The sequence below is a fragment of the Nyctereutes procyonoides genome, unplaced genomic scaffold (assembly GCF_905146905.1).
Source record: "Nyctereutes procyonoides isolate TBG_1078 unplaced genomic scaffold, NYPRO_anot_genome, whole genome shotgun sequence".
In the NCBI taxonomy this organism is placed as follows: Eukaryota; Metazoa; Chordata; class Mammalia; order Carnivora; family Canidae; genus Nyctereutes; species Nyctereutes procyonoides.
The window spans coordinates 30,386,396-30,413,266 of NW_026575135.1; positions in this window are offsets into that span (position 1 = coordinate 30,386,396).

Consider the following 26,871-nt stretch of genomic DNA (forward strand, 5'->3'; position numbering starts at 1 on the left):
GTATTTGGGTAAGCTTGGGTTAGCTCTGGGCTCAGCTAAGGGTATCGAGATGCCAGAGAAAACTTTCTCATGACAATGGTAGAAGCACAAAAGAGAAAGCCAAAACTGAAGCATATTTTATTCTTTTGCTGTCATCAGTCTGCATTATATCAATCTATGATATTCCATTTGCCAAAACAAGTCACATGGTCAAGCTTAAAGTCAAGGACAAAGGCAGTACACTCTATCCACTATGGATAAAGGAAAAAGGAAATGAATAGTGAACATGAGAATGATTTAATAGCTACGATAGCTATTTTTGTTTTGTCTTTTTAAATTAAGTTTTTAAATGGAAGAAAAATGTATGTTTCATAGTGTTGCTGTGAAAATTATATAAAATAGCATATGTGAAATATCCAATACAGACAGTGGCATATGGAGAAATTCCTTAAATGTTACTTTTTTTTTTTTTTTTTACTGAGTTAAATGTCATTCATTGAGGACAAAACAGAGTTCACATCTTAAGTGTATACGTATAACATCGGTTTTTTTCTTTAATTTGTGTCTTCATTTTCCCTTTATTATATAATTCACAATAGTAAATTCAACACAATTTTTTTTTTTTTTTTTAGTTTCAATGTATAGTTCCTATAGGTTAAAAACATTTACTGGAATGTCTTTACATATTTTAATTCTGTTCTGAATCAGTTAGAATGTAAGATCCAGAATAGGATATTTTTTTCATAAGCAGATATTTAGAAGAGTGGCTTGTAGAAGAGCCTTTTGTGGGTCTATGTGTCAGGATATTCTTGACAAATGTTCCCACCAACAATTAATTCCTGACTCAAAGATTTAGGAAGGTACAGCACAATTTAAACATTTCAACTTAATCTGTATAAATTCAGGAGAAGGAAACTGGATTTCAGACTGTTAAGTAGACAGCCAGTTTTCCTCTACTTAATATCCCTCAGTTCCCTTCCTTATTCAACCTGCATCTGCTATCTCACAGGTGTTTTTAGGAATATTTCCTGGAGGCTTTTAGAACATGTGCTATTCAGGGACACCTGTGTGGTTCAGTGTTTGAGCATCTGCCTTCAGCTCAGGGTGTGATCCCTGGGTCCTGGGATGGAGTCCCACATAGGACTTGCTGTGAGGAGACTGCTTCTCCCTCTGCTTATGTCTCTGCCTCTTTCTCTGTGTCTCTCATAAACAAATAAATAAAATCTTAAAAAATAAAAAGAATATGTGCTATTCAGTGTGGCTACTCACCCTATTTAGATAGAAAATATGTGAGGAGAAAACTAGGAAACCACTGGCCCTTTATAAAACTGCCCTTTGCCTTCATAAGCAGGTTTCATCTGTGAACATTAAGTGCATTGTTTGTCATTTAAGAATAATTTATTAAAATTATTATTTATAATAATTATTCTTAAAATAAGAGTATTTTCTTTTCTTGAAACAGCAAATAATACAGTTTAAAATAAAGGAAAAAGGCACCTGGTGGGCTCAGTGGTTGAGTGTCTGCCCTTAGCTCAGGTAGTGATCCCAGGGTTCTGGGATGGAGTCCTGTATCAGGCTCCCCATAAGGAGCCTGCTTCTCTCTCTGCCTATGTCTCTGCCTCTTTCTGTGTATCTCTCATGAATCAATAAACAGAATCTTTGAAAAAAAAAAAGAAATTAAAATTGCTACTCAATTGATCATAGGTAAAAAGATTATCCTGAATTTTCTTGGTAGGCCTGATGTAATCACAAACATTCTTAAATGGGGACGAGAAAGGTAAATGAGTCATAACCAGAGAGATGGAATTGTGAGAAAGACTCTATCGACTATTGCTGACTTTGAAAATGGGAGAGGGTTAGGAGCTGGGCAATTGAGCAACTTCTGGAACCCCAAAAAGGCAAGAAAATGGATCCTCCTCAGAACCTCTAGAAAGGAAAACATGCCAGTCAAACCTTGGTTTTAGCTGAGTGAGACTCACTTTAGACTGCAGAACTCCAAAATTATAAGATAACTGTGGTATTTTACACTACTAAGTGTGTGGTAATTTGTTTGAGGAGGAATAGGAACCAAATACACCATACAGTGACTCTCATGATATGTAGAATATACAATGGCAAATAAGAATAGAACAAGAAGAAGCATATATGTTAGCTGTGAAAGTTAAGATAATTAATGTAAACCTTCCTGGTAAGCAAGGAAAAATGAAAATTATTTTAATAGATTTCTTCATCATAAAGAAAAAAAATCCAGCTATTTTCATTTAGCTATTTCAAAATCCCAGGTATTCAGTTGTGCAAAAAATATCCCAATATTTATATACTCCATACACCTGAAAGCTATAACAGCATTATTATTGTAAGTGTGAACTGTAGGGCAGAGATTTCTGGTTTTGGGGCAAAAGAAGATCAAGGTGCAATATCTAAGTATCAGAGAGACTAGCGATATAGTTTGAAAAAAACTATGCAGGTAAATCTGACATACTTTTCTTCTACAGCTGTGAACCAATGACAAGGAAATACAGGTGACACTTTTTTTGAAATTATATCCTCTAAAAATGAATAAAATATTTCCTATTTATAAAAGAAAACATTAAACTATATTCAATCAAGATGAGTTTTAAGGTCGAAGGAGGTGGCCTCATTGTGGCCAAATTTTATTCAAGGTTAGAATATAAAAGGTCAAGGTGATATTAAGATGAAGTGCTTATCATCTTCAAAATCTTTATAACCTTTGCCAATATTTCTTGGGCATTTAATAGGAGAGTCAAGAGTTACATTTTCTATTAAATTTCTGGATTGAGTTTTTCTCCCTCAGTTCTCACCTAGCACTGTTTACACTTCTTTCAGAGTATCAGTTGTGATTACTTGTATATATGTCTGATTTCTGCACAAAGGCACTGTTTCTGTGAGTAAAGCATCAGGCCTCTCTGATCTTTGTATCTAACTGTATTGTTAGGCTTGAAAAATGACTGGTGAGTGAATGAATCTGCCTTCATAAGACAATTGAAAACTTTTGACTCATAGAAATTTACATAAAAGAGAAGGGTGAGATGCATCACAATGTTTATTAGTTGTTATTTAATCGACACAACAAGTACTTTTGTATATATTTAAGAGTCAGGTAGCAAGCTTTTCCTAACAACAAGTTTTGAATGATAATGTTAAAACATTTAGAGTATTTTTTCTCTTATAGTTTATTATATGCCAATTATTAGCTCTTCAGGCTCATTGTATGTCTACCCCTTCAGAAAAGTTCCCTGAATTTCCTTTTCATTCTGTGAAATACTCGTCAGTTAATTATTATCGAATTAAATACCTTTTTCTCCCCAGTATGTCTCAGCGGAAACCAGGAATATTTTCACCATTGGCTTAAAAAGTTAGTGAATCAGGGCTTTAAAGGGCAGAAAATGCACAGATGCACAATAAAAGTTTAAAGAGCAAGACCTGACATTTTTGGAATACCCTAGTGAATATTAAATAGAATTCTAAAGCTAGTACTATGTCTTACTCTGCTGTAACTGGTGACTCTGCAGAACTCCTAGCTTTTTCTTCGTTCTGAGCAACACTGTACTGGGATGTTACTGACTTGCACTATTCCTGTTTACTCTTTAAATTATTTCAAATATTTTAAAAATTGAACTGGATTCTCCATGCAATCATTTCATTGCCGCATGCTCTTGTATATTGAAGGATTCAAAACACAGGTAAATAAAGCACAAATATGATAAAATATGTTTTGATAGGGTTTATAAACTGGAGTAAGGGTAGAGAAAAGCTGTAAGAATTGAACAAATTATATGGAAAATTTTCATTGTCTCCAAACTTTTTTTTTTAAGATTTTATTTATTTATTCGTGAAAGACACACATACACAGAGAGAAAGAGAGAGGCAGAAACACAGGCAGAGGGAGAAGCAGGCTCTATGCAGGGGGCCCGACGTGGGACTCAATCTCGGGACTCCAGGATCACTGGGCCAAAGGCAGGCGCTAAACCACTGAGCCACTCAGGGATTCCCCAATTGTCTCCAAACTTAAACAAACTTTAAGTATTTTACATTTGCAGTAAAATACACAGAATAAAAATCAGGCTCAGAATAGTTCAAAGAAGGCTAGCTTTCTTTTGTCTAAAATACTTCCTAAAATCTCGAATTCCAGACACCTGATACTGAAAATCTTTCTTTAAAAAATTATGAAAACATCTTAGTGCTTGCCCTCAATAGACTTCATATTGCTTTAGGAACAACCCTTGGAGTTTGTTTTGATTTTTACAATAAAAATGTTTCAAATGCATTATTTTTAAACTTATATTCTGTCTGTATTTATTTTTTTAACTTTAATGAGTGCTTCAGTCTATGGTTTTATGGAACTAATAAATCATGTTAGAGTTTATGTTTTACTTCTTTTTCATGTTTTCTATCAGAAAGTTCAGAGCAAAATTTGTGGTTTGTCTCCACTAAGTGCACTAGACCTCAAAGGATGTGGTTTCCATGGTTGTGGTCAATGAAGGTTCACAGCAAATCTTGTTTTTATCCTACATTGAGCATCTTACTAGCACTTCTGCTTCTTATCCTAACCATGTAGTGTGGATGAAAGCTCTAGATGAGAATATGTCCCTCTCTGGACCTCTTATTTTTATTAGAATTTTCATTATATATTAACTATTTATCTTAAGCAGACTATTGCCTTCTTCATAAGATAATTATAAAATTAAATTTGATAATTAGGTAAAGCACCAGGCACAGATCTGAAATATAAGGGATATTTTATTAGTAAGAGGAACTATACTTTAGTCATGTAACTTCATCATGATTTATCAAAGTCTAACAATAAAGCAATAATTTTAGGAAAACAGTAGAGAAATGCTTAATATCAGAATGTTGTACCTGAAACCTATTTTTATAAATAGATTTATTTATTTATTTTAGGGGAGAGGAATGCCATTTTTCATTAAAAAAAAAAAACACCTCAGGTAGATATAAACTTTATGGTAAGGGGTCATAGAGAATATTTCCTTTCATTTTTTTTTTTCTAGCGAGAACATTTAAGATCTACCCTCTTAGCAATTTTGAAATCTGTTAATACAGTGCTGTTAACTGTAATTACAATGCTGTACATTAGGTCTCCAGAACTTACTCATCTTCCAGCTTCAAGTTTGTACCCTTTGATGAACATCTCCCCAGTTACCCGACTCCCAGCCTTGGTAACCACCATGCTATTCTGTTTTTAAGAGTGGCTTTTCAGATTTCACATATGATATCCTACAATATTCAATTATCAATCCTATTACACAATTAGTGTAATCACAGCATCAGAATGATACAAACTACATTAACAGATATCTGATACTGTAGAATTTAACTTTGATATATTCCAAAAAATATTTATTGGGAATCAACTATGTACTAGGAAACATTCTAAGCCCATTAAAATTTATTGCCTATAAAATGTATAATTCAAACATTGTATTATTGCTCCCAGTCTTCAGATGATTCAATTAAGACTCAGAGTCTAAGAAATACTCAAATGCACAAAGTTGAAAGTGATGATACAAGAGTCAAACTTAGGTCTTGCTAACTCCAAACCTTGTTCTCTTTTCCATACTCTTTACTTCCACCCACATTTTAATGAAGGGTGGCATAAGTCATATTTTTAAAAAATGTATAAAATCACAAAAACTTACATAAATAAACATCAGTAAGTTTAAGCACATTTCTATCACAGGGGAAGATGACAGGGGCCAATGTTGTATAGGCCACACTGGCAGTCCTAATTTTCTAGGTCACAAGACATATAGGTTTTGAAAGTTGAAAATATCTAACACATAAAACAAAAGACATTAAACGAAAATTATCCTGGTCTATGAATTTCTAATCACCAATTTGGTAACTTCCAAATTTTAGTTTAATATGTTTCAAAAAACTTGGCAACCACAATGTGACATGAATGCATTTAAAACAGATTATCTTTTTGGATTTAAAAATGAAACAAGTGTAAATATTTAATATACCTTTGAGCAGCTTTTATGTCATGGTTGCCATCCAAGTATGTACATAATAAAAAATTAAGAAATCATGCTGAGATGCAATACACAAAATATGTGTTGAAAGAGAATGAAATATGGTAGAATTTAAACAAGGCAAAGAAAACATTTTCAGTTCCAAAATGACTGTGAAGGTCAGGGAGTGGAACTGTACCTCCTCTCTTTTTAGTGATTTTATAATCTAAAGGTCATAATCAATTGCTTTCAATTTTATTAAATAAATTGTCTTTGGCTGTACCTTTTTCTTCCCAATGGTTACAAAGCAACTATCTTAATTAGAACTGAATAATAAGAGTAACCACAAAGTTTTATAATTACGAGGCATTCACTATTAAAGGGATGGATGAAGAAAGAAATGCTTATGAGATACTTGCCTTATTATATGCATTAAATTATTTGATTTTTCCAATAAAAATGAATGGAACTACTACCAGATTTTCTTATTTCTTCTTTTTATTAGACATTAACCTAATCCACTTTTTCCAGCTTCTTTTGTATAAGGGCTAGTCATGTAGCCTACAAATAGGCAGAAGGAATGTGGATCTCTACTAGGTCTGGCTCCTAAGAAATTCTTATGCTGATCTTCACGTTTCTTTTCCTTAAGCCTGCTTGATATAATTAAGTAAAACAATCCTGGAAGCTATGTATCAAAGCTCTATCTTTTCCTTAAGCCTGCTTGATATAATTAAGTAAAACAATCCTGGAAGCTATAGCAAAGCCTCAAGATGGAAAGAATCCAGGTCTCTCAATCTCAGCAGAGGATAGCACCCCACCATTCTGCGCCTGATCTTTAATGATCTCCAGTAGCCATTGCTCACAGATTAAGAAGTTTTTATGAGTGGAAGGAATTAAAAGGCTTAAAACCATTCTCAGGATGGGTTTTATAGTTGGGATTCTGGTAAAGAAGGGACAAGGAACAAATAAAGAAATAGAGTAATTGGCTACAAAGCCTGATGGCTTTATTTCTCATTGATAGACTAATATGTTGAAAACAATTGCATAAAGTATATAGAAGGAAATGCCTTCATAAAATCATGTAACTTGACAATAATTTAGAATGGAGGCATAATAAAGCCACACATCCTCAATTTGTTTATTTATAAACTTTGCCCCATCAGCATCTTTCTCTATCCTCTATTCCATCAGTGGCATAGCTACTTCCTGAGTTAGAAAACCATAATGGATCTCTATATCATACAGAGTTTGGAGGACTTATTCATTTTTCCTGCAAAAGTTAAATAAAGTGCAAAACTTTCAGCCCATCAATCCTTTAGCAAGCTGTCCAAGGTGACATTTCATTAGCACATTTTGTCAGTGGATAAATCGTACAGCATGCTCTGAAGGGAAGGTGGAAAACATCTAGTCCTTTTTCATTAGATCCATCTGAACTTAAACCACTGGAGATTACATACAAAAAGCACATGAGACAGAAGAAGCGCTATCCTGTCTATAAACTGCATTAATCATTCATTCCCTTCAGAGTGTCTTAAGTCAGTGCCATGTCTCTGCTTAAGCCCCAAACTGGCTATTCAATTTTGAGCTGCATGACAGATACATTTCAAGGAAAATCAGAGACATAACGACTCCTGCCAGGCTTGATAAAGTCCTCATTCATCAATTAAGAGGTTCCAATAAGCTAAGATGGATGCAGAAAAATAAGGGAACTTGCATGATAACGCTTGCTGATTTTCATTCCTCTTTCTTGGTTTTCTGAATTCCTGGGAATAGAGATCAAAAGGCTTATGGAAAAACCCAGATTTAGAAGGAAGTCCTATCATCTGAGGAAAGAGTGTTCCTTTCTCATTTCTAGATCAGGATCTATCTGGGATCGGTTGGCAAGGAAAAGTTTTACACCATCTTCATAATTCTCAAATGAAATAGTTTTAAGTCACTTAAAGTTATCACTCTTTTCTTTTGTATTGAATATGAAAGCCCATGGAAATAGGAGTTTACTCCTTCGTCTCCTGATTTAAATTTTGTTGGACCAAATCAGAGTCCTAAGAATGTTTCCCATTTTACATAGCTCAGCATCAAAATGTTTCGGAAGTATATGCTCAAATATAAATTTGTCTTCTAAATACCACTTGGGGTACGTTTCAAACCAACAATTTTTGTGTGTATAAAATGGGGAGAATGTATCTTTATAAAATGTATACAGCATTTCCATTAGGTAAATTAATTATCAAAGTGAATGAAAACAATTGTATATAGAGGTTGTTATTAAAATAGTAAGCACAATGTCTAATCAGATTCTATGTGTACAGTGAGAAGTGGCTAGTACCACTAAAGCACTAAAGAGTATCTGCTATCACTGAGGTCAGGATTTTTAGAAGATATTTTTAAATCAATGTCAACTTCGAGAAAAGAAAAATATAATTTATATTACTTATTTTTGTAGGCTCATTCATTGAACTTAATCAATCAACAGAGATATCCAATATCTTACTGTGCCAAAGACAACAGTTGGCAACGTGAAATTGCAACATGATTAAACTTTATTTCAAATTATTTCAAAGAACTTTGTTTTCAACAAACTAATGGCTTGTAAATCGTGCTCCTGAGAGCCACAAGTGGCTATTCTTCATGTGTTTCTAGGGCAAAGGGGGAAGATGGGACTTTGGATGAGTATTTTTCAGGAGCTCCCCGACATCAACTTAAGCAACTATACTTTTAAACACAGGACTTTCTAGTAAAAATTCTTTTCTGAACAAACATTCTGCACCTATGAACCATTAGAAAACCTCTTTAGTAATTAAATTGAGAATAACTTTTCCTCTTTCACTGTAACAAGACACAATTTACTGAAAAAAATTACAACCAGAAATTTCCATATTTGAATCTAAGCCAATCCCTGGCTTAGAAAATTTGGATGAAATACATATCTTTATTGCATTGATGGAATTACTGAAATGGGTTGGATGATCAGCATCGTAGCCAACACCAACTAATTTATTAAAGTGTTTAATCATAGTTTGTCATTAAGCGCACTCTCCAAATGCACCTCCCTCCCCAATCTTGGCATTTTTTCCTTATCAAATAGAGCTTAGAAGAAGTATATTAGATAGTCCCTTTTGTGAATAAAGTATTTACTCATTTTAATCCAGTTAAGTTTCTAGGGCTTATAACTTACATTTATGGAGTGATTTTTACTTTTTATAAAGTGCTTTCATGATGATTTCATTTGATTTTCACAACTGTGCAAATTTTATATGGAGCTTAGTTGAGCTATAAAGTCTTCTTGCCCAAGTTCATCTCTTCAGTAAGGTAGCAGAGCTAGAACTTGATCTACATCATCTGTCTTTCAGATCCTGGACTGTCCTCACATACCCATCCTACTCCCTATAGGGTCTAGCTCCAGAAGAAGAGGTAGATGTGTATGTATTATAAAAGATGATATTCTAGGGCAGGCCCAGTGGTGCAGCGGTTTAGTGCCACCTGCAGCCTGGGCTGTGATCCTGGAGACCCTGGATCGAGTCCCACATCAGGCTCCCTGCATGGAGCCTGCTTCTCCCTTTGCTTGTGTCTCTGCCTCTGTGTGTCTCTCATGAATAAATAAATAAAATCCTTTAAAAAAAAGATGATATTCTATAGTTGAACAGATATGGATGTAAAGGAGTGGTGAAGTAGTGGTCACAAGGGGAATCCTAGGAAGCTTGAGCTACACCTATACTCAAATTTTTCTAATCCATAACATAGAGCCACTCCCAATAACATCCTCTCATATAGACAATTGACATTTTCTTCATGTCTTGTATGTGAAAATAGAAGTCTCTTTACTTAACACTCCAGGCAAAAATAGTCTCCAAACAAGATACTTGTTAAATGTTAAAAGTAGATTCAGTTTGTAAATACCTTGAAATATTCCCATACGTTCAGACTACTGCTTTGACTTACTTATTTGCAGTTGATAGGCATTCATTTGAAGAGACTTGCTAAAAAAGAAAAGAATCTTATATCACTTAAGGGCAGGTTATTTGCACTGGCAAGTAGATTTAAATTTTATTATTGTTATTGTTACTTTGAGTGGGTGGATAAATATCCAGTGGAGTCAGGTTGGATATTATCCAAAAGAGGGCAGCTGTGTTAGTGGCACTTGCAATCAGATGCCTTGGATCAGGGATCAGGCTCTGCTTGCTCTTTTGAAAGCCTTGGGTCACTTTAAGGTTGATTTAGGAAGGATATTTTCCATTCCCTACTAATAAGTAAATTGGGTTTTTGCCCAATTGATATACCTAAAATAACCACAGTGGAATATTAGACTTGAAATCAGGACCTCCACGCCCTGTTCAGTGGTAGATTTTAATTAGCTTTTAATAATGGGTTGATCTCTGGGCCTCAGTTTCTTCCCCTGTAACATGAGTTGATTGTACTCAATGATATCTAAGTTCCCTAAAACTTTAAGAATCCTGCATAACTTTTGAAATCATGAAAAAAACCCCAAACCCCATATTACTTCTTACTATCAATTCATTAAGTTTTTTGATTATGCCAGGGTCTTTATAAGCAAAGTGATCTCAGCAGCATAGACATATATCCTGCTTGCCACATGGCTAAGGTCATCACAATACATAAGTACCAGAATGAGCAAGAAAGGAATAATAAAGAAATATCCTGAGTAAGGATATGACAGCAAGTGTAGGAGTTGGTAAGAGGTAGGATTTATGTGTGAAAACCTCAGTTCATTTTAAAAAACCTTTGATATTGCCACTTGCTTCTTTTTACTGGATACTCCCCCTTATCACAGATGTCAGCAGTGAAAAGTGAAAACTGAATATGTGGTTTGGGAGATCACCATAAATGTTGAAACATGCTCAGTGGTTAAGATACTGACTTGTCTCTATAGGCAGATAATTTTTCAAAGCTCCTACTCTGAGAAGTGTCTGTTTTACTAGTTGAAATTAAGTTGTGATGTAAACAATTTTATTTTCATTTAAATAACACGAAGATTAAAAAATATTCTAAACAGACACCCCTAAGCTCCCCTCCTTTGCACTACTAGAATTTAAACTGTGCCATCATCGTGCCAGTGTTAAAACCACCTATTATGACCTGGTGGTAACACATACTAATGAGGAAAAATCATTTGGTTGAGGGTTGCAGCTCCTTAATTGTTGACACAGCAAACTAAAAGTAGTAAGGGTGGTGCATTAGTTAAAACATTTCATCATTGGTAACAAAACCAATTTTAATTAATCGATACAGTCAATCAATTAAAGAGAGAATGTTACATTGAACCCAAGAGAAGAAACACATGACCTCAAGGTAGGATTATTTTGGTTTATTTTATATGTCAATATACTGGGTCACAGAGTGCCAAGATTAAACATTATTTGAAAATTTGTCTGTGAGACATTTCTGGATGAGATCAGCAATTAGCAACTGGTAGATGTGATAGAGTAGACAGCCCTCCCCAATGTGGGTAGGCAACATCTAATTGAGGGACTGAATAAGGTCAAAAAGTGGAAGAACATAGGATTTGTCCTCTTCCTGCCTGCCTGCCTAAACCCGGACATCTCATTTTATCTTCTCCTGCCGTTGGACTTGAATTTATACCATCAGCTCTCCAAATGTAGATTGGAACTCCACCACCAGTTTTCCTGGGGCTCCAGTTTATACATGGAATATCACAGGACGTCTCGGCCTCCATAATCATGTGAGCCAATTTCTCTTGACAAATCTCTCTTTTTATTATGAGAAATTTGTCATATATACAAATGTCAAATGTCATATATATATATATATATATATGACAAATATATATGTATATATTTGTCAAGTATATATATGTGAAAGTATATAAATTCAGGCAGCCCAGATGGTTCAGTGGTTTAGCACTGCCTTCAGCCCAGGGCATGATCCTGGGGTCCTGGGATCGAGTCCAACATGGGCTCCCTGCATGGAGCCTGCTTCTCCCTCTGCCTCTCTCTGTCACTCTCTGTGTCTCTCATGAATAAATAAAATCTTTTAAAAAATAAAAAATAGGAAAAAAATATAATATATATATATATATATATATATATATATATATATATTCTCCCCCCCCCCCCGCCCGAAGAATCCTGGCTAATATAAGGACTAAAATAAGTTTTTAAAGATCTGAGCAGATAATCCCTGCCTTTCCTCTTCATTTTGGCTGTCTCACCTCTGTCACTCTGGGCTCTCGCTTTTCCTATTCTTCATATTCTCAGTATTCAGGATATTGCTGGTCTGTAATTTCAAATTTATACATTAAAATTCCAGGTACACACAGATACTCTGTAGTTAGTGCTAAGTCTCAATTTCAAATTCCCAGAAGAGAATGAACAGATTGTTTTGAGTCAGCTATCAGGTTGTGTGGACATTTAATCAGCTAGAGTTGGTGGAGCTGTGGGGCTTATTTTTATGGCTACCAGGGGCTTCCTCCTCCAGCTGGGGTGGGGCGGGGTGGAGTGAGAATAGGATCTAGGGGACAGAAAGAAGATGGGAGATACTAAAGAAGAAGATGGGCGATACAGTGCCTAGCTAAGTAAACTGACCGAAGTTGTCAAAAACGCCACAAACGCCAAAATCTCCTTGGTGATGTATCTAGAAGAAATATATATGTTTTTCTACATTGACATAATGCTTGCTTCATCCTTATTATCCACATTTCCTAATTTTCTGTCTCTGTGGTAGTGACACAGAAAAGAATACTGCAGATTTGTAATCAGGCTGGTAGAGGAGCCAGGCTTCTAATAAGAAAATTATAACTAAGTGGGATAAACTCTGTGATAAAGGGAATCACAGGGTTCCAATGAAGCCAAAGAGAAGAACCCACTGAAATAAGGAGGCTGAAACACACTCTTCTGGAGGGATGACCCCAAACCTTACTGGCATTGAATTATAGTCTATCAACAAAGTAGAAAGGCCCTGTCGTTGTGTCTTAAATAATTAGTACAGCATTCCTTTCAACTGGATAGGCTTTAATGAAAGTTAAATATTTGGACTTTATTTAGTGAATTCGTCGTAACCAAAGATTTAAAATTCTTTCTGTGGAACTGAAGAACTGCCTTACATAACTAAAACTATCCCGGACTGCTCATATATCGAAGGCATTAATGTCTTAATCTGTAAACCTGGCTCATAATTCTTTAAGTTTATTTTTACTGCATAATTATACTTTGCTTATACATGTTGCAATAAAATTGTGGCAACTCTGCAGATGCCATTCTTCTGCAATTCTTTTTTTGCCTCAATCACGTTATTATAGCTGGGTTTGGAAAGATTTATTATAATTGTAAATATGAATAAACTACAGTGGAGTTATGGAGATATCTGTATTTTCACAATAATTTACTCTATAAGAACGATACATTTCACTATAATACAAAATAAAAAGTATAGTAAAACATCGCTTCAGTGTTCTCTTCCTTTAAGGGTGGATATATTTCACGTCATATGTACATGATGTAAATAGAGGCTTCATTTCCAAATACATATCTGCTGGATGTTTCCTAGACTCACTAAATTAAAAGCTGGGGTTGAAGGTAAATTTTAACCTTAAAATGCACTTCACACAAAATGTCAATGAGCTACTGGGACAAGTGCTATTAGAAAAACTGTTAAACATACATATTGAGAACTCATGTCTGTCTAACACTGAAGATGAAAAAAAATACTAGAACACATGGTTTTTATTCTCATAGCGGCTCATTAAAGCATTGCACAGCCCTGATTTATAATATCCTTCCTTTACTCCGCTTTCCTAAAATATCTGAGCATTGTTTCAAGTGTTTCTTAAGATCATGCATAAACACTCCTAGAAGCATGTGGCAGAGAGTAGCAGGTGTCTAGGTCTGTCACCAGAGGAAAATGGCACAGAATCCTGAAATTACACTTTACCTGAAGATTTGGTGAGGAGAGTTAAATAATTTAATTAGCAAATGAAGTCAAAATATTACTCTTGGTATACTAATAGAAAATAAAGGTTAGAAAACAAAGTCTCTTAGAATAAAACCGGAGATTTTATTATTTATTTATTTATTTATTTATTTATTTATTTATTTATTTATTTATTTATTTATTTATTTTAAAAGATTTTATTTATTTATTTGAGAGAGATCATGAGCAAGTAGTTGGAAGACCAGAAGGGGAAGGAGAGGGACAAGCAGAATCTGCAAAGCCCCACTCAGGACTCCATCCCAAGCCCCTGAGATCATGACCTGAGCGAAAACCAAGAGTCAAATGCTTAAGCTTAACCAACTGAGCCACCTAGGTGCCCCCAAATCAGAGATTTTAAAGAAATGGGGACTTAATTTAAAATTCCAAACTCCCCCCCAGAAAAAAATTCCACACTCCCTACAGGCATTCATTTAGTCTCTGCTTTCAGATAAATTTCACCAGAACACTTTGGAGTATCTACCTTATGTTACAGTCTTTCACATGTTCAGATTTCTGAAATTCATAATGTGGGAAAAATTTTAACAAATAATTACTCTCTATTAATGTTCTTCTGTTTACCACACACTTATTTGAATACTTACTTCATGTGAATCTGTGTGCTCAGGTTAAGCATATATCCTGTCCATATGAAGCTTCAGAATTAGTTTCTTAAATAACTGACTTCAGATAGAAGACCCACTGTAAGAAAATTTAGACATTTTTAATTTTAATCATTACAAATCCTATCATCATTTCCTTAATTCTTCTCTAGGCTTTTCTCTAGAATCTCAAATTTTCGGGAAGGGCATCTCTAGTCTCCCACATTAAATGCCTACCATTAATAATATATCCACTAGTTCAGTTTTCACCATCCTAACAGCTTGTAAAACCCCATTACACTTTCTACCACACATATTGTCCATAGTCTCAGATCCATGGGAAGAGAAGCCAGTGGAGTTATTTTTGAATCCCTGTCTGTTCCTTAATAACATGCATTCTTGATATTGATATCTTCCTTTATTGTGTGATCTTAATGCCTTTATTGCTAACATGCAGTTAAGGAATTTTGTTTTGATTTGCATAAAGAATTTCTTTCCTCAATTAAAAAAATGTCTTTGTTGAGGACCCCTAGGTGGCTCAGTTGGTAAGGCAATGGATTCTTGGTTTGGGCTCAGATCATGATCTTGGGGTCATGAGATTGAGCCTCAAATGGTCTCCATATACAGTGTGGAGTTCACCTCAAAGTCTCTCTGCCCCTCTACCCATCTTCCTGCTCATGTTCTAACTCCCTCTCTCAAATAAATAAGTAAAATCTTCTAAAAAATGTCTTTGTTGGTTTGTGGCAATAAAATTACATGGACCATTACTACTGTTTTCTATTTTGTTGGTTTCTGTCCTTATTTTCTTTTACCATTTTAGATTTCTTTGTTCTTTACCCCCCCTAGCTTTTAGTGCAAGCTTGGAACATAAATATTTCTTAATTTTTCATATAAGGATTTAAAGTTATACATTTTTCAGCAAAGTATTTTTTTAGCTGCATTCTGTAATTTTTGATGTTGCATCTTCACTCTCATTCAATCAGAAATACTTTTTAAATTTCTTGTGTGCATTTTATTTGACTTATGGGTTATTTAGAAGTATATTTGGAAATTAAACTATACACTTCTAATACAATATATAGAATAAGAATTGAAATATATTGTTATTAGATTTAAATTTAATTATATTATGGTTAGTAAACATAATATGATGTCAATTTTTAAATATTGATTTAGATTTGTTTTGTGGTTCAGCTTATAATATTTCTCTTGTGAATATGCCATGTGTGCCTCAAAAATTGTATATGTGCAATTGTTCAATATGGTATTCTATGAATATTGATTCCCAGTGGTTGATGGAATTGTTTAGATCCTTTATATCCTACCAGTTTTTTTATCTAGAAGTTCTCTTAGGTGTGGAAAGAAGGGATTTTTCAAGCATGATTCTTGGATTATCTATTTCTTCACTTATTTCTGTCAGACTATTTTTATGCATTTTGAAATTATCTTATTAGGTAGATATATATTGCCTTGCTTTCTGATAAACTGACTATTTAGTTGTTATGAAACATCCTTTTTTTTGCTTTAATCATACAATTTACTTGGCCATGAAGTCTTTTTTAATTAATATTAATAGTCATTCTAATCTTATGCTTATACAATTTCTACACTATCATTTTCTATACAGTTATTTTCAACCTCTAAAAGTTTTCATACTGAAAGTCTAATCTTAATAGATAGTTTGTAGTTAGAACTCATATTTTATCCATTCTGACACTCTGTACTTTTTGTGTGTTCTTTCCATTAATATACAATGTAATATTAATATGTGATTTAGGTTTATAAACTTTCATTTGTTTTCTTTTGTCCCCTTTGTTTATTGTTTCTCTTTCTTATCTTTTTAAAAATTATTCTGTGTTGCTGGATTTGTAATTTATTTATCAATTGGCTTTTTAGTTACATTTCTTTGCATGAATATTTTAGTGTTTGAGCTAGGAATTACACTATGCCTTGTTAACTCCTCACAGTCCATTTAGAGTTAATATTATAGAATCTCACATAAAATGTAAAAATTTTGCAATATTTCAGGTACATTTATCTCCACTCCACACTTCATGCTATTGTTGTCACATGTGTCATATCTATATACATTCTAAGCCTCTCAAAATAGTGCTGTAAGTTTTGCTTCAAACTGTCACATGTATTGTAAAGAAATGAATATATTCTTACCATTTGCTATGTATTTCCTATTTCCAATGGTCTTAATTTATTATAAAATATCTGAATTCCCATCTCCTACTATTTCCCTTCAGTCTGAAAACTTATCATTTACTGAAGTTCAGGTATGCTGGAAAAAGCAAAACAAAATAAAACAAAACTTTTCCTTTTCTTTTTTCTGAAAATGTCTTTATTTACCTTCATTTTGAAGTGTATTTCTGCTTGATATATAATGCTATATTGACTATTTAATAGGCTCTGATGTTTCTGAGGAGAAGTTGGTGAAGTATAAGCAGTATATTTGGTAGCTAATTAACTGCCAGACACCAGATTCAGAGAATTCCAGTCAAAACATCAGAAGAAGAAAAAGTTATTTAAAAGAATGGATGTGGGGAGAACTAGAGTAGAGGAATAAAGATCTCCACAGATCTTCTTCATAGTAGAACAATTTAACTGTTGAAACTATATATACAGAAAATCATCACTCAAGGTCTCTGGAAATTGTCCTAAAGACGCATTAAGAATGAAGACATCTTTCAAGAAAGTCCATTCAATCTTGGTAAAAATAGGGAGAGTCTATGGCATTTGGGCTTCTTTGCCTTTCAACCCTCTGTGTTATAGAAACTCTGCTTCCAATATGTACAGCCAAGAAGACAAGAGTTCCTTTTCTCCCTGCAACCAGTCTGGGGCTATGGTTTCACCCCAAAGAGACAAGCTGCTGGCCTCTCTCATCCTCTGCCAGTCCCATCTTTCAGAAGCTTTAATTTCAGACAAGCAGAGCAGGCCTAGAAGATTGGGTCTCTTTCCCCACTCAGCCTCCACTTGTAGGAAAAAAGGTCTTCAGGCAGAGCAAGCCTCTATTATTTCAGAAATTGGAATGCTCATTCACTACTGATGGGATTTTAAAATAGTGTAGCTCCTTTGGAAAACAGTCTAGTAGTTTCTCAAAATACTTAATATAGGTACTGTAATTCTCAGCAATTGTACTCCTGAGTATATACTCAAGAAAAAGTCAAACATGCATTCACACAGAAACTTGTATGCCAATATTTATAGGAGCATTCATAACAGCCAAAAAGTGGATATAAGCAAACTGTCTATCAGCTGATGAACAAATAATATGTGATATATCCATACAGTGGGATACTATTTGGCAATACAAACAAATGATACAAGCTATAACATGGATGAACATTGAAATACAATGCTAAGTGAAAGAAGATAGTCACAAAGGCCACACAGACTTTATGATTCCATTCATATGAAATATCAAAAATAGGCAAATAGGAGTTGAGCATCAGGATTGACTGCTACTGGGCATGGGGTGTCTTTCAAGGGAAACAAAATATTCTAAAGTTGATGATTACAGTGATGGTTGTGAATGGAATAAGAAAACATTTAGTGGTATACTTAAAATGGCAAATTTTATTTATGTGAATTACATCTTAAAATTTAAAACTGGTAAAAATGCCTCTATTTTCAAACACATAAAAGAAATGAAAAGAGGAAAGCTGGCTGACATTTTATGTCCCAATTTTCAACAGAGATTCAATTTCAGAGAGAACCTCATGGCTCTTTGAACAGGATAGCAAATATTAATCAGTAAGTATTTAATGAGTGCTTATTGAGTGACCAATTCTGTCTAAGCATTTTAGAGGATACAGGAAAATCTAGATGAAAACCAAAAGCTCATCCAACTATATGTTTTATCTACATGACTGTAAATGTCCAGATGGTAAAAGCTACTTTTGAAAATATAAATGCTTAGATAAAATCATTCTCCCTTTAAGTCTTTCCCTCCATTCTGTTCTGTCTGTCAACATTTTACAGTGACATTCAATTAGCTATGCTTCAAAGTCCCACTTGGTAAGCAAGAATGTTGACTTCATTATATTTTCATTACATTTCCAATAGTTTCTTCTGCAATGAAAATTTAGTTTATTGTATGATCAAAGACGTTAACACACCACCTGTCCTATGTCATAATACTTACCCCTTTTAATGGAATAAAGGTTATAGTGGGAATTCTTTTAAACAACCAAGGGGATATGTGCATATAATACTGCAGATTTTGAGACACTTCTGCATATTTAGATTTTTCCCCCTTTCATTTTTTTTTGTTTCTATTTATTTAGCATGTTGATTTTTTTCAGCAGAACAAATATTATTTAAACCAATTTTGTAGTAAAAAGGTTTGATTTCATATCTTGTATTAAAATTACTTAGAAAATACTATAAATTTTCTTCAATACAATATTGCCTCAGAATGTGTAAAAATCATGAAAATTTCTTAATCCCTGAAAAGTAGGTCAGATAATTCAAATATTCTGAAAATATTATAGATATATTTAGTAAACTTCCTGAAACCTAGGGTAGTTGTTTTTATAAATATTTCAAGATCAATTATATCTTAAATAGCATTAACACTATGATAGCTACTTTTTTCCTGTAAAAAAAGTTTTAAATGCAAATAATTGATGAGACTGGCATTAAAAAATATTTATGTATTTGCGAAGGGGCAGAAGGAGAGGGAGATAAAGTCTTAAGCAGAGTCTGAGCTGAGCACAAGCCTGACACAGCTCCATCTCAGGATCCTGAGATCATGTCTTAGCTGAAATCAAGAGTCAGATGCTTAACTGACTATACCATCCATGGGCCCGAAGACTGGCATTTTAAAGAGAAAATAATTTGCATTGTAGATAAACTAGATGGGGACAATATCCCATAGGGTTCTGGTAATGATTCGATTAGCTAAATGCTTTTTAATTTCTTAGTACAGTGCCTGAAACACAGTTAGTACTCAATAAATAATGGTTAGTTTTTACACATTTTATACTTTTTATATTTTAGCCACAATTGCTAATATGTATGGAGTTGACAAAGCTGGGTTTTCTAGAGTTGTACCCTACTGGAGCTGACAGATGCCTCGCTTTTCTTCCACCATGCCTCCTCCCACCTAGAACAGACATCACTAATGGATCTTAGCACTTTGACTTTAAGTATGTATCTTAAGTATGTATCTTTCACTTTGACTTAAGTATGTATTGTTGTATCAATATCTTTCTCAGCACTGCTAGCTGTAGCCGCTAACAATGGATTTAATTTGACACATGAGACAGAAGTTACTTGCCTTTCTCTCTACTTAACTTGTAAGTAGACTCAGGTGATGTGGCAAGCTCTGGTGGCAGGGGATTTGGTGATGGAAGCACTTCCACTGTGTCACTAACATTTTCTTATCTGAAGCTGTATCAACATTTTTACGAAACTTTGTGCTTAAAAAAATTCTCACAGTGACTACTGTGGACCAATTAAAAAGTGAACATTTCCCACTCCTTTTCATCTTTGACCTAAGAGATCCAGAACCAAACTTATTCATATTTGAACTAAGGAACTTAAACATATTTGAACTCAAATATTTGAACTAAGGAACTGAGGAATTTTACAGTCAGTAAAGTAGACTGAGTATTCAGATTATTTTGATAATTTGTTAAAATGCCATTTGTTTTGATTATCTGGAAGAGATGACTTTTCTCACTATCCACCAAGAGAGTGCAATCAAGATAAAGGGGAGCTACTCTCATAGTATTATGGCAAATGTGGAGCTTTGAATCCTATATCCTCATCTGTAAAATACTAGTATTTGGTGAACAAGATAAAACAAAGAAACTCTGATATATGAAGTAGTATCCAAAATGCTAATTGGAAGTGGCTATTTCAAATTCATCTATAATAGAAATAAAAGTATTCTCCCATCCTTAAACAATCCACATTATTCATCTAAGTAGACTGTATCTTGTGTCTCTGATTTAAGCCTGACCAAGGAGATTGTGGGACACAAGATACAAGAGATGAAAGTGACAAGGAATATCAAAAGTCTCATACTCCATAGGACATTTTATTATTATTAATTATTATTATTATTATTATTAACTTTATAGGCCAATTTAACTTTCCCAAAGTTTATAATGAAAAAGAAACATCTCAGGGATTGTTGTGTGTGTGTACGTGTGTTTGTATGTGTGTATATATAATAGAGAGCAAAATACAATCACATGTTCCAAAAATAAAGATTTTGTTAAAATGTTGAATTACCTAATTCCCACTTCATTCCCTGTTCATTCTGTCTCTCTCATCATCTTAACCCTTGCTTCCTATAAGTGGATATCTTATCCTATTTCATGGATATTGTCTCAAAATTATTTATGTTTACATAAGCAAACATGAAAACGAATTCTTATTTCCCCCTTATTTTACATCAATAGTCATTTACTATATAATTTTCTGGAAATTATTTTTCATAAAAAAGATTTACCCTGGGGATCTCCTTTCTTTGCCCTATACCAGTAACTAGAAATATCTTCTTTCTCTTTTTAATAACCGTATAATTGTTTCATGAGGTGGATGTACATAATATACATACTGTAACCAGACTTTCAATGTTGGAAATTAGTGCATAAAGTATAGAATCAAACATCAAAATATTAAACATTCTATTAAAAATGAATCTAGCAGATTTCTGGTTTCAACTGTGGTATTTAAAAGGCTTGAAGATCACCAATCCACCCCTAAAATAAAATTTAAAAAAAAGCTGAACTGAAAATCAATGATTTTCTTGATTCTTCAGAAATTGTGGTTTCAGGGAAAACTGTCATCCAGACATCTGGAGAGCAGGAAAATATAGGGAAACATAGCTAAGATCATCATACATGAAGCAAAAGCCTCTGGGGATATAAACTGATAGAAATATTTAAAGAGTAATTTTTACAGACTGCTGGAGGTTGAGTGTGGATTGGCTTGAGGGTCAGAAATTCCTGAGGTGCAGTCTTAAAGGAAACCTCACACTTTTATGGGCTTTAAATCAAGGAACTCTAGCAGATTCTCACAATGAAGAGTCAAGAGAAATCCACTTACATTTTTGACAGGGTAGGAGAAAAGCAACCATTTGAAATATGCCCAGAGGGTTTACAGAAGAAACAGAGCCCTACTTCTAGCCAGATTAACATAAAATGTTACATTCAAGGTCTATTTTTACCCAATATATCTTGTTTCTCAATATATACTCAATATGTCATGTCTTGCTTAGTTTTTACAAATAAAATTCAAATGGAATAAATATCAAAAAACAAAAACAAACTGCATTCAGGCAAATCAAATTCAAATAACAGAAAACCAAAGACAAAGAGAATATTTTGAATGAAGCCAGAGGAATAAAACACTTTACCTATAGAGGAACAGGAAAAATAATAGTGGACTCATAAGAAACTATGCAAGCAAAAAAAAAAAAAAAATAGAAACCATGCAAGCAATATATTGGAGTGAAATACTTAAGGTATAGGAAGAAAAACAATAATATTCACTATGTACAGTGAAATTATCCTTCAAAAGTGACTGAGAAAGGCATCCTCAGACAAACAAAAATTGAGGGAATTCAACACACATCTGTAAAATCTGTAAGAATGTTAAAAGAAGTTTTTCAAGAAGGAAAATGATAGAGGTCAGAAATTTATATCTATATAAAAGAAGGAAGAGTTCAGAGAAGGAATAAATAAATAAATAATAAATATAATAAAGTATTTTATTTTTCTTATTTTTAATTCATTCAGGATATTTTTCAAAGTAATTTTTTCAAGTAATAGCAAAGATGTATTGCATGATTTTAGTACATGGATAAGTGAAATAAATTATAGCAATATTATAAGGGGCAGAAGGGAGATTGGGAATAATATTCTATTATAAGTACTTGCACTATACAAGAAATTATATAATGTTATCTGAAAGTGACTCAGAATAGTTGAAAATGTTTATTACAAATCTGGATAGCATGAAAAGCTAATGTGCCCATTTAAAATCAGAGAAGGCAGAAAAGAGAGGAAAATATAAAAACAAACCAAAAACCACAATAATGAGAAAATGGATTTAAACATACTCTATGTTAATTTAGGCATATAAATAATCGCTTTAAATGTGAAAAATCGGTCTGGGGGCAAGATGGCGGAAGAGCAGGGTCCCCAAATCACCTGTCCCCACCAAATTACCTAGATAACCTTCAAACCATCCTGAAAATTTACGAATTCGGCCTGAGATGTAAAGAGAGACCAGCTGGAATGCTACAGTGAGAAGAGTTCACGCTTCTATCAAGGTAGGAAGACGGGGAAAAAGAAATAAAGGAACAAAAGGCCTCCGAGGGGGAGGGGCCCCGCGAGGAGCCGGGCTGAGGCCGGGGCGAGTGTCCCCAGGACAGGAGAGCCCCGTCCCGGAGGAGCAGGAGCTGCACCAACCTTCCCGGGCGGGCGGAAAGGGGCTCGCAGGGAGTTGGAGCAGGACCCAGGAGGGCGGGGATGCCCTCGGGCTCCCGGGGACACTAACAGACACCTGCGAGCGCAGGAGAGTGCGCCGAGCTCCCTAAGGGCTGCAGCGCGCACGGCGGGACCGACCGGAGCAGCTCGGAGGGGCTCGGGAGCGGCTCCAGGGAGGGGGCTGCGGGGCGGGAGCGCGAATCCAACAGCGCAGGCCCCGGAGCACAGGGCGCCGGGACACAGCCCAGGATCCGGCCTCCCCCGGGACAGGCAGAGGCCGGGAGGGCCCGAGACAGCGAGGACGCTCCTGCCCCGAGCTGAGCAGATCAGCGGCCCCGCCCCGGAGCCTCCAGGCCCTGCGGACGGAGAGCCGAGAGCCCCGAGCCCCATAGTTCCTGCGGAGGCTGAATCCAGGCTTCCAGAGTTGCCATAGCAACTGCTGCTGTTCCTCCTGGGGCCTGGCGGGGTAAACAACCCCCGCAGAGCCCTGCAGCAGGCAGGGGCAGAGCAGCTCCCCCAAGTGCTAACACCTGAAAATCAAGCACAGCAGGCCCCTCCCCCAGAAGACCAGCTAGAGGGGCCAGTGATACTCCCCCGTGTTCCAATACAACTTGTTTCTGGCCACTCTGCACTGAGCAAAATGACTAGAAGGAAAACCTCAACTCAAAAGAAAGAATCAGAAACAGCCCTCTTTCCCACAGAGTTACAAAATCTGGATTACACTTCAATGTCAGAAAGCCAATTCAGAAGCACTATTCTACAGCTACTGGTGGCTCTAGAAAAAAGCATTAAGGCCTCACGAGACTTCATGACTGCAGAATTTAGATCCAATCAGGCAGAAATTAAAAATCAATTGAATGAGATGCAATCCAAACTAGAAGTCCTAACGACGAGGGTTAACGAGGTGGAAGAACGAGTGAGTGACATAGAAGACAAGTTAATGGCAAAGAGGGAAACTGAGGAAAAAAGAGATAAACAATTGAAGGACCATGAAGACAGATTAAGGCAAATAAACGACAGCCTGAGGAAGAAAAACCTACGTTTAATTGGGGTTCCCGAGGGCGCCGAAAGGGACAGAGGGCCAGAATATGTATTTGAACAAATCCTAGCTGAAAACTTTCCCAATCTGGGAAGGGAAACAGGCATTCAGATCCAGGAAATAGAGAGATCCCCCCCTAAAATCAATAAAAACCGTTCAACACCTCGACATCTAATAGTGAAGCTTGCAAATTCCAAAGATAAAGAGAAGATCCTTAAAGCAGCAAGAGACAAGAAGTCCCTGACTTTCATGGGGAGGAATATTAGGGTAACAGCAGACCTCTCCACAGAGACGTGGCAGGCCAGAAAGGGCTGGCAGGATATATTCAGGGTCCTAAATGAGAAGAACATGCAACCAAGAATACTTTATCCAGCAAGGCTCTCATTCAAAATGGAAGGAGAGATAAAGAGCTTCCAAGACAGGCAGGAACTGAAAGAATATGTGACCTCCAAACCAGCTCTGCAAGAAATTTTAAGGGGGACTCTTAAAACTCCCCTTTAAGAAGAAGTTCAAGTAACTCTGAACGTGAATGGGCTTAATGACCCCATCAAAAGGCGCAGAGTTTCAGACTGGATAAAAAAACAGGACCCATCTATTTGCTGTCTACAAGAGACTCATTTTAGACAGAAGGACACCTACAACCTGAAAATAAAAGGTTGGAGAACCATTTACCATTCAAATGGTTCTCAAAATATACCCTAAAAACTACAGAACACTTCTGAAAGAAATTGAGGAAGACACAAAGAGATGGAAAAATATTCCATGCTCATGGATTGGCAGAATTAATATTGTGAAAATGTCAATGTTACCCAGGGCAATTTACACGTATAATGCAATCCCTATCAAAATACCATGGACTTTCTTCAGAGACTTAGAACAAATTATTTTAAGATTTGTGTGGAATCAGAAAAGACCCCAAACAGCCAGGGGAATTTTAAAAAAAGAAAACCATATCTGGGGGCATCGCAATGCCAGATTTCAGGTTGTACTACAAAGCTGTGTTCATCAAGGCAGTGTGGTACTGGCACAAAAACAGACATATAGATCAATGGAACAGAACAGAGAACCCAGAAGTGGACCCTGAACTTTATGCTCAACTAATATGCGATAAAGGAGGAAAGACGATCCACTGGAAGAAAGACAGTCTCTTCAATAAATGGTGCTGGGAAAATTGGACATCCACATGCAGAAGAATGAAACTGGACCACTCTCTTGCACCATACACAAAGATAAACTCAAAATAGATGAAAGATCTAAATGTGAGACAAGATTCCATCAAAATCCCAGAGGAGAACTCAGGCAACACCCTTTTTGAACTTGGCCACAGTAACCGGAGAAGGACAAACGGTGTATGTTCTCATTCATTTGGGGAATATGAATAATAGCGAAAGGGAATATAAGGGAAGGGAGAAGAAATGTGTGAGAAATATCAGAAAGGGAGACAGAACATAAAGACTTCTAACTCTGGGAAATGAACTAGGGGTGGTGGAGGGGGAGGAGGGTGGGGGGTGGGGGTGAATGGGTGACGGGCACTGGGGGGTACACTTGACGGGATGAGCACTGGGTGTTATTCTGTATGTTGGTAAATTGAACACCAATAAAAATTAATTTATAAAAAAAAAAATAAACGTGAAAAATCTAAACATACCAATTAAAAGACAGAATTTGCCAAAGTGGAAAAAAAAAAACATGTAAAGACATATTTAGGTCCAGAGTAAAAGGAAGAAGAAAGAGATATCATGCTAAAACCAATTAAAAGAGATTAGGGAAGCCATATTAATTACAGACAAGGCATTTCAGAACAAGGAAAATTATCAGAAATTAAGAGGGGTATTGCATAATGATACAGGGCTCAGTTCTCCAAGAAGACAGAAGAATTCATAACATGTATGCACCTAACAACAGGGCGCCAAAATACAAGAGACAAAACTGCTAGAATCCTAAGGAGAAACAGACAAATGTACTATTATAGTTAGATACTTCCACATCCCTTTCAGTAGTTGATAGAAACAGTAAGCAGAAAATGTTAAAAGACACACTTGACCTCAAAATCACTACAAATCAACTTGATTTAATTGATATTTATAGAATGTTTGGAATACCCAATCCAACAACAGTGGAATACACATCTCTCTCAAGTTCACATAGATTATCCTCCAAGATGTACCATGTTCTAGGTCAAGAAAGCACATCATAACAAATTTAAAAACACAAAATTCATACAAAGTATTTTCTCTAGCTACAGTGGAGTTAACCTAGAAATTAAATAAATAAATAAATAAATAAATAAATAAATAAATAAATAAATAAGTGAGAAAAATCCTCAGATATCTTAAGATTAAACAACATACTTAAAAATAGCATATGAGTCAAAGCAGTGTCAAGGTAAATGTTTTAAAGGTTGAATTAGATGAAAATGGAAACAAAACATATCCAAAATTGTAGAATTTGGCAAAAACAGTTATGAGAGGGAAATTTATAGCATTAAATTCATTTACTTCTGAAGATAAAAGATCTAAAACCAATAAGCTAAAAAGATAAAAGATCTAAAACCAATAAACTAAGCTACTACTTTAGAACACAAGAGAAAAAATGAAGCTTAAAGCAAACAGAAGAAAATAAATAATACAAATTAAAGAAGAAAAATGACATTGAAAGTATGAAAACTATGGAGAAAGACCATAAAGCCAAAATCTGTTTCTTTGAAAAGAGGTAAAATTGATCACACTCTATCTAGACTAGGCGAGAAAAAAACTAATACTATTAAAATAATCAAGGCACAGATCTTGCACAATTTAGAAAAGTTAGCTAGAAATATATGATCTCCTCAATTTAAAATGCAAACCAATACAATGTCTAGAAAA